This window comes from Amblyomma mixtum, chromosome 3 (genome assembly GCF_055824585.1).
Source record: "Amblyomma mixtum isolate Tamu chromosome 3, ASM5582458v1, whole genome shotgun sequence".
In the NCBI taxonomy this organism is placed as follows: Eukaryota; Metazoa; Arthropoda; class Arachnida; order Ixodida; family Ixodidae; genus Amblyomma; species Amblyomma mixtum.
The window spans coordinates 424,670,319-424,684,791 of record NC_143014.1 but is presented as its reverse complement, the minus strand read 5'-3'; the positions used below and the strand labels follow the sequence as shown (position 1 = coordinate 424,684,791).

At 42.7% G+C, this 14,473-nt stretch overlaps 1 long non-coding RNA gene across 3 annotated transcripts; it reads right to left on the bottom strand.

Annotated features, from left to right (window-relative positions):
- Positions 1-3,919: 3,919 nt before the first annotated feature.
- LOC149357932 (uncharacterized) lies at positions 3,920-14,165 on the bottom strand. 3 transcript variants are annotated; one of them, XR_016291908.1, is made up of 4 exons: positions 13,102-14,165; positions 9,609-9,735; positions 5,038-5,274; positions 3,920-4,305 (listed from the first exon to the last, which is right to left on the bottom strand). It is a non-coding gene; the product is annotated as an uncharacterized LOC149357932 (long non-coding RNA). The 3 variants fall into 3 exon arrangements; XR_016291907.1 differs by having other exon boundaries at positions 5,038-5,282; positions 9,609-14,165; XR_016291906.1 differs by having other exon boundaries at positions 9,609-14,165.
- Positions 14,166-14,473: the final 308 nt, after the last annotated feature.

The window sequence follows — 14,473 nt, the reverse complement described above, 5'->3', positions numbered from 1 at the left end:
CACCATGGTTGGAGCTACGGCAGTGCAATAAATGTGTGTGTGCTGTTAACAAGGGTCGTCATTCCCTCGCGACAGTATTCATCTTCAAACGCAGTGTTTTTTCTTTTTAGTTTCTGCCACAGTGTTCTGTGCATCACAACTAAGTCCTCTGTTACTGACTTCGACAAGGAAATGGCAACTGTAGATAACTTCACTACAGGCACAGAGAAACTAAACTGCCTAAAAGGCTTGGCTTATTGAAGCCAATAATTCAAACCATCCTCAGCGAAAAAAAGAAAATTCTGATATCTGGATGAAGGTTGGCTTCACAAGAGAACACCTTTGAAAAGCAGTGCATGTTTCAACTGAAGAGGTCCTCTTCCAGTGATTCACGTGCACTCTGTCGCAAAACATCCACATCAGTAGACCACTGATGCTTCCTGAGGAAAAAGACTTTGCACCTCTTTGCAGTGCCTCAAGTGATCTTGACACCCTGCAGTTATTGAGTTCACACCGATAAAACCATTTTATGTATTTTTTCATATTTTTTATTATATTTTGGAATGAATTCTTAAATATCATGATGATGAAGTTTAAAATAAATGGGCCGAATAGCACCTCTCCATTATAACAATGGAGGTTTATAGCAAAGCAGAATGCACAATTGCACTTTCCCTTGCACTGCTCCTACCACAGTCGCAATGCAAGATACCTGACAAACACAAGGCGAACTACTGAGCACAGCTCCTCTAGACCCAAGCCAGTGGGCACCCATCCACTCAAAAAAAAAAAGGGCAGTTGGAGCGTGGGCAGCTACATACCCCAGTGACAGATCCATGTGCAAATCAACCTGCTCCATACCACGAGTGCCTTCCTCAACAACTGGGTGTGCTGACTGTGCAGACTCCTTACAGCAAGCGAACATTATAGGCAGTTCCATACACTGCAATCGACTAAACAGCTGTGACAAACTCTTGCTGAGGTCCACAACATTTACCTCCCCCCCCCCACTGCCCTGCCCCCAATGGCTAATTTTGTAGAGTGAACCTCAGCAGGTGGCCAGTCGTTACATGCAACAGCAACTGAAGTACAGGTGCCTCAGTACCTGGGTGACTGTACCTGCACATCATTATGCAACTACAGCCACTCACGGGCACCAGACTGGTTCAAAGTTAGCTCTAGTGTGGAACCGCCCCTGGATGAATTTTGTGAGATGCAATGTGAAATGCTTCTCAACGATTTTCTTGATCACCTTCCAAGATACAAACAAAATAACTATGATGCCAGCACTATCACAAATTGGTGACAAGCAAAGCAAGCCTCAAAAGTGGTGCTTCTGGCTTTTTCTTAAAACTGCAGCCAATAAGGGGGCATGTCACTTATTAACATTAAATTCTGGCGCTAAATGATGTACCGGGGCGATGGAAAGAAACGCGAACAGAGCAGAGCCTAGGCACTCTGCTGTTCACATTTCTTTTCATCGCGCTTTTACTTCACTGGTAGCAAAAAGGCACTAGAGTTGTTCGTGATGCATTCTAGGATGACTCTAACATCCTTTTTAACAACCCAGGTAAAAGCGCGATCAAAAGAAAGTCAAACAGTGGAGTGCATTGGCGCAGCGTTCTTTGTATTTCTGTCCATTGCGATAGTGTGTGGTAACAATGTCCGGCAGCTAGAACTTCAGCACAATATCCTACTACTGCAGAGATAAATTACCAGTTTCATTTGCTCGCAACAACTGTAACAAGAGTGTTCCTAAATGCTTCAAATAAAATTTGCAGACGACCGGCACCATGTAGGAAAATGCCCTTTGCAACTTGCACCATCAGGCAGTGCAGTGACGTTCTACTGCGACACACATAGATTCAATCCTACACAAAACATTATTTCAACCCTTTCATGTGCTCCTTAGACACTACAAAGCAGCACTCTGGCATTGGATGTAAGCCAGACAAATTCCTGAGACCAGATAACCCAACCAACAGTACATTGTTTGAAGGGGCAGTAAAGATATTTTCATGTGCCATTGATATGCTTCCAGAATCTGGAATAGGGTCTTAGACACATTCACTTTTTTATAGACGGTTAGAAGCATTCTGTTTGGAGAAAAGTGCTTTAAATCAGGCTGTGAGTGGTTTCTGCCTTCTTCCATGTCAGAGGTGACAATATCCATGGCGTCATTCGAGAGATCTCAACTTGATCGCCGACACCAATGTCCCAGATTCCCTGTCACAGATTCATGAGGTGTTTTAGGCAAACTAAATCTCTGCAGTGTGTTATTATTATCTACCAGTGTCTCAAAGTTTATAGTGCAACAAGCAGCCTGTACTGACATTTACATTAATGTTCCAAAGACAAGCACAGGCTGAGCACATGTAAGTGTGGTGGTACCAAATGGATAGCTAAGTAATATGATGTCTGGGCAGAGACTGTCTGCATGTACGACAGCATGGAAGAAAGAATGAATAAAAAGCATGGCTGTGTGACTACATTAAAAACACCCCAGATGTTGACAATATAAATGAACTGCATTCCGCTTCAAAAACCATAACTATGCATTCATTGCACACTTGCTGCAATGCTACTACTACTGCAGCACGACTACAGTTTAAACTATGGTTGTAAAATGTTCGGCACAGAAATTAAGCCACAAATACACCCTTTACACTACAAAATATTGGAATAAGTGGCAAAAGAAATTAAAACGAGCAGGATAAATCATACAATTTTCTTAAAGAAGCATGATAGAGGTATGCCTAACACCAGTTTTGCCCACCAGTCTGTCCCACTGGTTTGTCCAAGCGGACACCACTAAGATTTAAAAATAGCTTCTTAAGAGAACAGAACCATGTGCACTTAACACGGTTACATACCTGGTGTCCCAGCTAAATCAAGCTTTTAAAAAACACGGAGTGTCCTAGCTCAGTGAAATCAACTACCTGCTGCGAGTCGCCTGGCCTAGTCAGCAGCATTTTTTCATTCTCCAAACTTCATTAATTAGTTAAGACCAATCAGTTAACCTTTTAATTATTGGCTTCAGGAACAAAGTGCCAATGCAGGAGTTGTAGATCATTTTGAACAACAGCTGGCTGAAATGTTTGCAGCAAGCTACCATTTATGTTAAGTAGTTTTTTTACCTGCCCTTTATAACTCGCAAATCAAGAAGAGGCTTCCATGTGACAATAGTACCACTTCAACGTCCTGAGACGCGTCTCAGAGAACAAGATCTACTTTTTTCTGGAGCGTTGTCCCCAATGAGGCTTAGTGTGCGCACTGGAGTAGAGATGTGAGCCAGCAGTTGGTCACATGATAGCTTTGTTTGAGGCCAATAAATAAAGCTACATAAATTGTACCTTGATTGAAACAGTGCTGATAGCTGTTTTTCGAGACGATCTACAACTTCTGTATTGACATTTTGTTCCTCAAGGCAGTAATAAAAAGTTTGCTAACTAGTCTTTAGTGATTAATTAGTTTTGAAGAATGAAAAAAATATTGTAGGCTAGGCCACACAAATCTGAACAACCTTCCGCTGGTTTCACTGGGGCTAGGACACCCAGACTTTTTTAAAAGCTTGGTTACATTTGGCTGGGACACTTGGCATACGCTTGAGTGAATGCCACTTCCCTTGTCATGCTCGCTTAATTATTTTGGGCTGCAGTGACAGACAAACTTTTCAAACATCATATTCACCTCTCAATGAGAGCAGACTAGAGGGTGACAAGACACATCCAGTTGCTCTTAACCACTACCTGACAAAAAGAGGCCTGCCGTGTGTGCCTCGAGGCATCCAAGACACAGCTTTTCATCAGTTCTAAAGTAATTATTGGTGCCAGTTCCATGCTGACGGCACACAAGCGTCCGTGTTTGTGTGTGTGTGTGTGTATATAATGTTGCGAGAGCATGAAGTACTTGACTGCTTAAAGGAGTATATAGCGAAGTATATGCTTCGTTAAAGGAAACATATTTATTTGACTCGACGTTCCGATCCGAAGACCGATCTTCAAGAGTGGTTTGTCTTTGCTGATGTTTCAGCTTTTATAGGGGTGGGCACAGAACAGGTGAGCGAGAAACACAAAGCAGGTAGAAGAAAAATACACATAAAAAACAAAGAAATGAGGGGGTGTGGGACCCACACGAAAAAAATGGAGAGCGCGCAGAACAGGTAAGCAGCAGGAAAACACAATGTCCGGATGCGGCCTCTGCTTTGTTAAGCACTGCAGGCTTGGTTATTGACAGGCATGTCCAGCTTTGAGATGGTCGACAGGGTGCGTGGCCGTGAAGCAACTTTTGTGGAAAAGTGCGGGAACTTGTCCCTCCTCCTGGCCGCTAGGGCAAGAGAGAAAAAAAAAGAAGGGAAAGAACCTCAGAAAAAAACTTTAAAGCAGTGCTTTTTTGCACTCCGCAATAATTCACCCACCCCCGGTTTAGCTGCTGCCTCTGGACTATGAGAGAAGGGAAAAGGGGGGAGGGGGGGAAGTATCGGAAGGAATGCTAAAAAATGTAAGCTTACAGAGTAGCCAAATTAAAAAGGAAAAAAAGATTTTTATTGTATTTTTTTTATGTGGCGTACGTGGGACCACAAGTTGAGCCAAACCCGGGGTGGAAGGAACGACACAAATGCGGCATGCAGAAAGGGTATGACCTCAGACGACACAGTCAGTGGTGCTTTGTGTAATTTCGTAGGCCTCTGACCTCGGAGGAGAGGTGAGGGTGCCGTGACTTTCATTAATGCCACTTTGCACTGTGTTAAATTAAAAAATAAAATAAGATTCTCATTGCTCGCGCTTTCGAGTGCTCTTGAAGCCACTCTCTAGTATTGTTACTTCAAGTTTGTCAAAATCATGGCCTTTCTCGTGGCGGTGTTTCGAAAGAGGGAGGTTGGGGAGGCCTCCAGGGAGTGGTAGATGTAGACCACATTCTGGCTTTGAGCGCACAGTTCGATGAGTCTACAGTTGAACTCGATGGCGCATTTTTTGAATTTATCCACTATAAGCCTATATTTCCAGAACCTTGTCGGCAATTAGGGGCTCGTGGCAATACTAATAAGACGTACACTACCTCGATTTCAGGCCGTGCGTTGTGGATGAACTTCAGGGCTTCCTCATAATGGCTGAGGGCCGTGTCAATGCTTGTACTGTAGAGGTCGTTGGTACCCAAATGAAGAATCAGTCTGGTGACACTGGGAGGCACCAAGTCCAGGAGGTCTCCTACATCGTAGATTCCGGCTCTGGGTTGTGAAATGAAGGCTGGGGTGCACAGGCTTGAAGCGTCGAAGTGGTTGTAGAGATGCTTCATCTGCAAATCTCCAATTAAGGCCCATGTTGGTGTATGTATATATATATATATATATATATATATATATATATATATGGGCGTGTTCAGATAAGAACGGTAATCGAGGTCCCATGACCATTTTTTGTTTTCAATGAATTTTTTATATATGATGGGCAAATGTGTCCACACAAGGAATGAACCTTAGTTTTGCAAGAAGCTTCGTGGTTTTCTTGGGAAAAAATCGCATGTCACAAGAGGTGGAGAATGTCGTTTTTGGCACTTCGCAAAGTTGCAAGTTTGAAACCTCATTCCATGCACAAAAATTTTTTTCCGCGCATCAGCATTTTTTCAGAACCTCTTTACAACTTGTAAAATCCGCGAAAATAAAAATTGTTTTTTTTTTCTCTTTCAACCTTCCGAGTAAAAAAATTGCTAACTTCACTTCTGGAGCTATGCGGTGCAAAAAAGGCACTTTTCAGGGCAGCCTGAGGGCAAGATGCCTAAAGATCTTCCCACTGCATATTTTTCTCAGTATTTTTCAGCTGTTTTTACTCACCTCAGGCAAGTTCTGTTCCTCTAGACTTGACAGATAGTTTTCAGTACGGTCTCAAAATTGGCCGAGGTTCAAAAACGCCAAAAAAGTGACAACTTTGACTTGGGTTTAAAAAAAAACATCATCATCGAATTTTGCTAAAATTTGCCTGAATAATCCTCAATACATGATAATTTTAAGGCGCTAGAAAAGTGTTGCATTATATTGTTTTAAAATACAAAAATAAACAGAAAACTGAGTTCATGTTTTTGTTATATACAATTGCTTATTACTGCCTCTTAGAAATAGTAGCTGTCAGAAATTTGATCTAGCACTCATTGAACGTGGTTACATTTTATTTACCCCAATATCCGAACCATTCTCAATGCTTACAGAGCTTCTATTCGCTTGTTAGCGGTGCTCTTAATGCGTGAAATTGGGAATAAATTCGCTATTTTGCCTGATGTCATAAGAATTGGCTGGTGGCAGTCAAACGTTGTTTGTATTCTCTAATTTATTCGTCGCACGGTCTATTGGTATATATAATCGATTCATTAAAGATATTAGATCATTTCTCGGTTCTTCTAAAAATTTTTGTATATAAAAAATATTATTGCGTTTCTGAAGTCGGCGTTTCTGAACCTGTGTCTATTTACCTCTGTGTTCAATGGTTCTACAAGGCACTGTCAGGAGACAAAACGTCGTCTCCTGAGGGGAACGATTTATCTGCAAGGTTTTTAATCATGGGGAGTTTTAATCGGGAGGCAATTTAAAAATGGGATGCCGCTTCATGTGCACATTGAAATTCAGAAAATCGTAACAAGAAATAAACGGCGGCAGTTGATTTTGGTTTTGCGCAGAGTATACTGTCCAGCACGAAGCACTAACCAGGTTAGATCACAGTCTCTTCCATTCAGAAGCAGCGGTGGAGGCCACGTAGGATGCACTGCCTTCAGTTGACTGAACCTACTTCCACAGGTGGAGCGTCTGAACTCCAGGCACTTTCTTTGCCAGTTTCCGTTGTTCCTTCTTCACTTCCAGAAAGTCTGCAAGCTCCCTCTGTGGCAGCTTCAGAATGGTGATGTTCGTTAGTGTTTCTCGAATTGCGTCTACGAAGCCTCCGGCTCTGTGTATGGCCTCATTTGCAGGCTTGTGCAAGTTGTGGTTTGATGCTCGATGTTTCACTAGCCCACCAATGCCGTCGCAAGCATTTCTGCAGTGTCCAGAGGCCGAAAACATCAATATCGTCCATTGACATTCACTGCGCTGAAGCTCATGAAACAGGCGTTTATTCCTGAAGTGAGCGGGAGCCCCATCGCTCAAATATATTATCTTGGTGTCGATTACCTGCTTTTGCTGCCAATGGTACGATTGTACTGAGTCTGGAAGCACAACTGTTAATTTTTTGGCGAAATCAAAATGTAAAACAATTGCACCTCTCTTGCAGCCGTGTGTTTTTTCATGTATTGCTCTTGCTTGCACAGATATAACATAGTTGTAGGGAATGCATTTCATGGCCACTCTTAGAAATTCTCTCATAAACGATGAAGCGGTCAGAGTTTTTTAACTAGCTCACCGTATTCCCATGCAGCATCAACACCTCATCCTCGCTGCTCATTTAAAAATTTTCCAAACTGAAAATGCCAACATGTGGATAGTGGCACAATTCCTGAGGAAACATGACGCAGCATCACACCATCGAACATCAAACCACAACTTGCACAAGCCTGCAAATGAGGCCATACACAGAGCCAGAGGCTTCGTAGACGCAATTCAAGAAACACTAAAGAACATCACCATTCTGGAGCTGCCACAGAGGGAGCTTGCAGACTTTCGCGAAGTGAAGAAGGAACAACGGAAACTGGCAAAGAAAGTGCCTGGAGTTCAGACGCTCCACCTGTGGAAGTAGGTTCAGTCAACTGAAGGCAGTGCATCCTACGTGGCCTCCACCGCTGCTTCTGAATGGAAGAGACTGTGATCTGGTTAGTGCTTCGTGCTGGACAATATACTCTGCGCAAAACCGAAATCAACAGCCGCCGTTTATTTCTTGTTACGATTTTCTGAATTTCAATGTGCACATGAAGCGGCATCCCATTTTTAAATTGCCTCCCGATTAAAACTCCCCATGATTAAAAACCTTGCAGATAAATCGTTCCCCTCAGGAGACAACGTTTTGTCTCCTGACAGTGCCTTGTAGAACCATTGAACACAGAGGTAAATAGACGCAGGTTCGAAAACGCAGACTTCAGAAAAGCATTAATATTAACTTTTATATACAAAAATTTTTAGAAGAACCGAGAAATGATCTAATATCTTTAATGAATCGATTATATATACCAATAGACCGTGCGACGAATAAATTGGAGAATACAAACAACGTTTGACCGCCACCAGCCAATTCTCACGACATCGTGCAAAATAGCGAATTTATTCCCATTTTCAAGCATTAAGAGCGCCGCTAACAAGCGAATAGAAGCTCTATAAGCATTGAGAATGGTTCGGATATTGGGGTAAATAAAATGTAACCACGTTCAATGAGTGCTAGATCAAATTTCTGACAGCTACTATTTCTAAGAGGCAGTAATAAGCAATTGTATATAACAAAAACATGAACTCAGTTTTGTGTTTATTTTTGTATCTTAAAACAATATAATGCAACACTTTTCTAGTGCCTTAAAATTATCATGTATTGAGGATTATTCAGGCAAATTTTAGCAAAATTCGATGATGATGTTTTTTTTTGACTATCTGTCAAGTCTAGAGCAACAGAACTTGCCTGAGGTGAGTAAAAACAGCTGAAAAATACTGAGAAAAATATGCAGTGGGAAGATCTTTAGGCATCTTGCCCTAAGGCTGCCCTGAAAAGTGCCTTTTTTGCACCGCATAGCTCCAGAAGCGAAGTTTGCAATTTTTTTACTCGGAAGGTTGAAAGAGCAAGAAAACAATTTTTATTTTTTCGGATTGTACAAGTTGTAAAGAGGTTCTGAAAAAATGCTGATGTGCGGAAAAAAATTTTTGTGCATGGAATGAGGTTTCAAACTTGCAACTTTGCGAAGTGCCAAAAACGACATTCTCCACCTCTTGTGACATGCGATTTTTTTCCGAGAAAACCACAAGCTTCTTGCAAAACTAAGGTTCATTCCTTTGTGCGGACAAATTTGCCCATCACATATAAAAATTTAATTGAAAACAAAAAATGGTCATGGGACCTGGATTACCGTTCTTATCTGAACACGCCCATACATATATATATATATAGTTGAAGAAAGAAGCACACAAAAGACAGGCAGTTGGGAATACATGAAGTGAACACTTTTCTTACTGACATCTGTGCTCTTAAGCAAATATTTTAAAAAGCCTCAATTAATGCAGCCTAAAATTAGGTGGGGATAATTAAAAAATGCTAGTCACAACTACACACTGTACAAGAACATTCACAGGGTTCTACTTCTCTCGACAGTTTCATTCTTTCTGAACCATCATGCCCATTAACTGGGACACCGTACCTAAACCACAGCAAGCACAAAAGCATACTAACAGAAAACACTCTGAAGCAGCATCTAAAGAAAGAACAATCCTAAAGTAGAAAGCAACTTCACTTCCTGTCATAAAGCAGTGCAGAATTAAAATGTCCTCGATGTCTAAACACAAATGAGATGAGAGAAAACGAGTACAAGAAGTGAGCAGACAAATCCGTCCTTTTTTTTTATTTATTTACTGATATATTAAAGATGCTGATTTAGCAACTGCCAGCCCAGGAAGGTTACAAACAAGCTGCCAAACCAAAGCCAACACATGCTTAATGTCCGCTAACAGATCTTACCTCAATGAAATTAACATCGCATCCGATCAAGGTCTGAATACAGAAGTGGAAGTTGAGGCCCTGCAGCCCAGCCTTCCATGTGGTCTTTCTCCTCCCCACGTAAGTTGCCTACAGATACAAAAATGACCTGCACAGCAATGCAGTGTTATTGCATGTATTGTCAAAGTGCCACAAACTTGCAGTCTCACAAGACTGAAAAGCAGCACTCATTATTTTGTGCAATAGCTGTGTAATCAGCTATTGTACTATTGTGCTGATTGTACACAAAGTAACACAACATTTCCCAATTTATGAAATAGGTAATGATCCTTGTACAAACACCTCATTTTCTCTAGTGCACTACAAGTCATATCCTGACTTATTATGACCAAATTCAGTTTCCATTTTGAAGAGGGCTGCACACACCATAATGTAATAGGGGTGTGTCTGTTCCGAAGATAAGCCACCAGAAGCAGGTCAATTCTCGATAAGTCAGTACTCAAGGCTGAATGTCAGAAAAGTCATGGACACCATATTCAGCACAGCCATTTCGCTGTCGTAACATCTGTACTGGAGGGCGCTACACTTCTGAATTCATTCTGAGCAATTTTTAAAACTGGACAAAATTGTGTGTGCAGGGAACTGCACTGCTCAGCTGCCACAAAAACTTGCCCAAGAGGCGCAGTTTTTTTCATGATTTTGACATATGGTATACATCTCAAATCTGTACATGGGCTATGAGAGGCGCCTTAGTGCAGGGCTCAAGATTAAGCTGAGCCACCTCGGGTTCTCTACCGTGCGCTGACATCACACACCACACGGGTGCTTACTACCTCAGTCTACAGGAATGCCTTCAGGAAGGTTTCACTCAAAGGCATCGAAGGGAGTGCAATTTAATACGATTTTCAATTTTGGCTGGGGGACAGCTTTGACATTTTTGTCAGCACAGAAATTAACACCAGATGATGTGAAATCTGAACAGGACAAAATATTGCACCGTCTGCATTAGTCTGTCAACAACTGGTGATGTGTAATGTGAGAACTTGCTTACTGGTGTGTGGTAGAGGTGTGAACATGTAAACTTCTTGCTTAAGAGATTTCCAAGGCCACATGACCACAGATGTTGCAGCAGTTTGAATGTGACATCACAACTGATGGTAAAAAATGACTTGTGTTAATTGTTCACGTAGGGTTCTGGCTTCCAGAATTAACTTTAATGATTACAATTCGTGCAAGAACTTTTCAAGGTAGAAGCGCTGACATGAACAGCTTTGTCTCTATACCCCTTTAACGCTACCACTCCTACCAACCTTTTTCACACAAAAGCTGTGCCCCACATGAAGTTGCTGGAAGAAAACCAAGCAGTGAGATACCCATAAATGTCTCTGTACGTGCATATACTGATGCCAATAGCTTGCAAGTGAAGCACGCCAGCAGAAAAAGGACTGGGTGGTGTGTATTTGACACTGTTTTTGAACACACGAAGTACAAGCATATCCCCACTGATTTCTTTGCAAGCACTTTGTAAAGTTGCACCACTGATGAGAGAAAAGAGGACCATGCGCCATTTGATACAATCAGTATAACATGGTGAGGAGCATGCACAGTGTAGCCCATGGCTGTGGTTGTTCAACTAAATAGGCACTCTGCTCAAGTGGCACGTGTTGTGCTGCTCCCAGCATCACATTATACATAAATGATAACACTTCTAAATTTGCCAGACTACAACACAATTAACTGAACCAAAAAGAAAAGTGCATACCTCATGGATTTCTAACTATGCTAGATTCTTGCTGTGCAATAGGCACAGCAACACTGCACCACACTTGACATTTTGCTGTGACATTCGCTACCAGGAAGAGCAAGCACAGCAGGCGACATGCAAGCAGGGGTTGCCTTAGGATTTCCCACAAGCCACATCAGGTGCCACACAAGCTCTTACTAAGCTGAGCTGAATCTGCACACCAACACACATAGGTACAATTGCTCTCATAAACCACACAGCTGGAGATGCCTCTTAGTACCCACTGTGTGCACAGAAACGTAGTTCAAAAAGATAAGAAAGTATGTTGCATGAAACAAATGGATAGTTAATAATGTATGCAAAGCTGGAAAGGCACCCTGAAAAGTTGTATGGCAGTGTGCTGATTTTTACACACACAGTACCATCATCAAGGAGCTGCTCATATCCCTCACAGTTGTTGACTCTATCTGAGCTCACAAAAAAGTACGGCTCTTCCCACCTGAGCCGACATACGTCAGGAAGGGCTAGAAAATGGAACTAAAAATAATAGCGCCCTTCCGCTACCTGAGCTAACAGATGTACAAGCAACAGTTTGACAATAGCCTCAATTACTGATGAATTCTCAGCTTGTCTCACATAAATGGTGCCCACACAAGTCCCACTGACTAGTCACACTCAAGGTTCGGTCACAGCCTACTGTACTTGGCACGGCATTCTTGGTGGAGCCGATAACAATTGCACTAGGCTGAGAAAATGTGTGCTCATGTGGTCGTCCACAGCCAGCTAGTGCAGTGCAATACTCAGAGCATGTTCTGGCTACCATCCTTGCATTGCAAGTCATCCTGAGTGCAACTGTGCATGTGTGTTAATTGATATGAGAAACTGAGACAGGTGCACAGAAACAGGTCCTGGTTACACATACACACTCAGAGTCATCAAAGTTCATGTCGTCAACCCATAAATGTCTAGTGTCCTACATGAAGGACATCACTTTCTTGCGCAGCAACTCAAAGTTCATTGCATAAAAAGCTTGCACCCTCTAGGATATGTTAAACAGGCTCTAAACATTTCCAGTGCAAGCACTGGGTTCAGTGCACTCAGTTTTGTGCATTGCATGCGTTAAGCAAGAGCCACCAGTCTTCTCTGCAAGCAGTGAGCAGGTTCAACCATATCAACTGCGTAGTGAGTCCGCAAGAGAAGCAAACAAGATTTGCTGTCATCAGAAGACCACCACACATGTAAGAAATGTGACATCGCAGTCGGTGTCAAATGTTTCCAAGTTTTGCCACATGATGTTGTGAAGGTGTAGGTTGCGCAACCAAGAGACGAACCGCGAAGAAAGACACAGAGACACACACAAGCGCACTAACTAACAACTGTTCATTTCTTCCTTGGAACGCTTACTTATACACCTGGCCACGCATGCTGGCTACTGCATGAGTCAACAATTTTTCCATTCATTTGTCTAACCAGGTATTTCTGCTCTAACGCAGCATGACGCACATGCTACCAGATGGTCAAAATGGAAATTGCCTGATCTGCAACACAACATGGAAGGCCTCATAGTCATTTAGCATACTTCAATAACTGCAAGAAAACATATCTTGTGAAGTGTAACAGCAGCGTACGTACCACAATACGTACGCTTGGGCAACACAGTATGCTGGATACTATTTGAAACATTGAAACAATCAATAACATGATACACTGAAAACATGCAGGAAAAATGATCAGACACCCTCGCCGAACAGAAACCAAATGAAACTTTACCTTGAACAAAGTGGGAAGAGACATCTTAATGATCAAAGGAGAGGTGCCTTGAACGGGGTAAAACAATGCTACAGCTGTGCACCATGTTAGGTGAATTGTTATGTGCCATATTGGTAACAGTTATTCATCCCGTCCTACTATCTTTAACTATGCAAAATGTGCAATTTACGTGCAATTCTCTGACATTTTGTATGCTTTTGTTTCGCTTGTACTTTGGTAATAGAGTGTGAGGATCCTATGAAATAAGGATGCTACAAGGGAGAAAACCCAAGAGGGAAGCGCGTTCTCAACCTGCCAGTTTTGGTGCGTCCCCAAGGTTATGCAAATGTAAACATGAAACCAATGGCGTCTTGCGCAGCGACAGAAAATATGCTGTATTTCGTACCATTCGTTTTCGGTAAGACTTGGAGGCGACCAACCGTTTCGAAACTGCAACCGGTGAAGCACGCGAAGTCTTACTTCACAGTTATTTTTATATCATTACTGAACGGCAAGTGAGAGGATACAGGACTAGAGATTTGTGTTAAGCACGCTAAATGCGTAAACATGAGCAAGCTAGCGGTGCTACGCGCGCACGTAAAAGCACGCGACGTCATCAAAATTATGAGTTAGGAGCCCCGGAATGACGTTAAGAGCTCTTGCTCGAATTAATTACCCAATTCTTATTAGCTTATTAGCCACACGACAACGTGAATGTGAAGAAGAGGCACCCGCGGTGCTTTCTAGAGAGCTTACATGGGGCAAAAGGCTGTCGTCCCACTATATACCGCGGCATGAAGTCCGTAGCCTTTCACATCCACCCTGCTTCTGCAGCGGGGACTCGTAGTATAACAGAGCTTCGTCAGCTGCATTCGCTGCATTAGTCGGGTCGAAAAGTGAAACGACGGGAGGCGCAGCTCCTATACAGAGGCTAGAAGGTAGCTCCTATCTCTACCAGCCATGCTGCACTGGCTGCGTCCGCCGTCGGCTTAGTACCTGGTACTGGTCGGCTACAGGAAGGAAGGAAAAAAAAGGAAAAGAAAACTGCGTCGTCCATCCATCGACAAGGTCGGTTTGTTCTTCGGGGCACCTTTTCATTAGGTTACACAGCAAGCATGACCTTCGAAATCGGCGTTCATTTTTGGCGCGGGATTTGAATGTGATGCATCAAAGCTTCAGAAGGGGTGGTGGTGGTGGAAAACATTTATATACGGATACACTTAAAGAGGTTATGCATGAGGTGGCCCAGAGGGGGCCAACAAGTACTAGGTGAAGGTCCCGATAGTTCGGGGCCCCAGTGGCGTCGGCCGCCGCCCGGGCTCGCGCGACCAAGGCCCGTTGGCAGGGTTGTCGTTTGAACCATTTTGAAAGGAGCCAAAAGTTGAGCTGATTG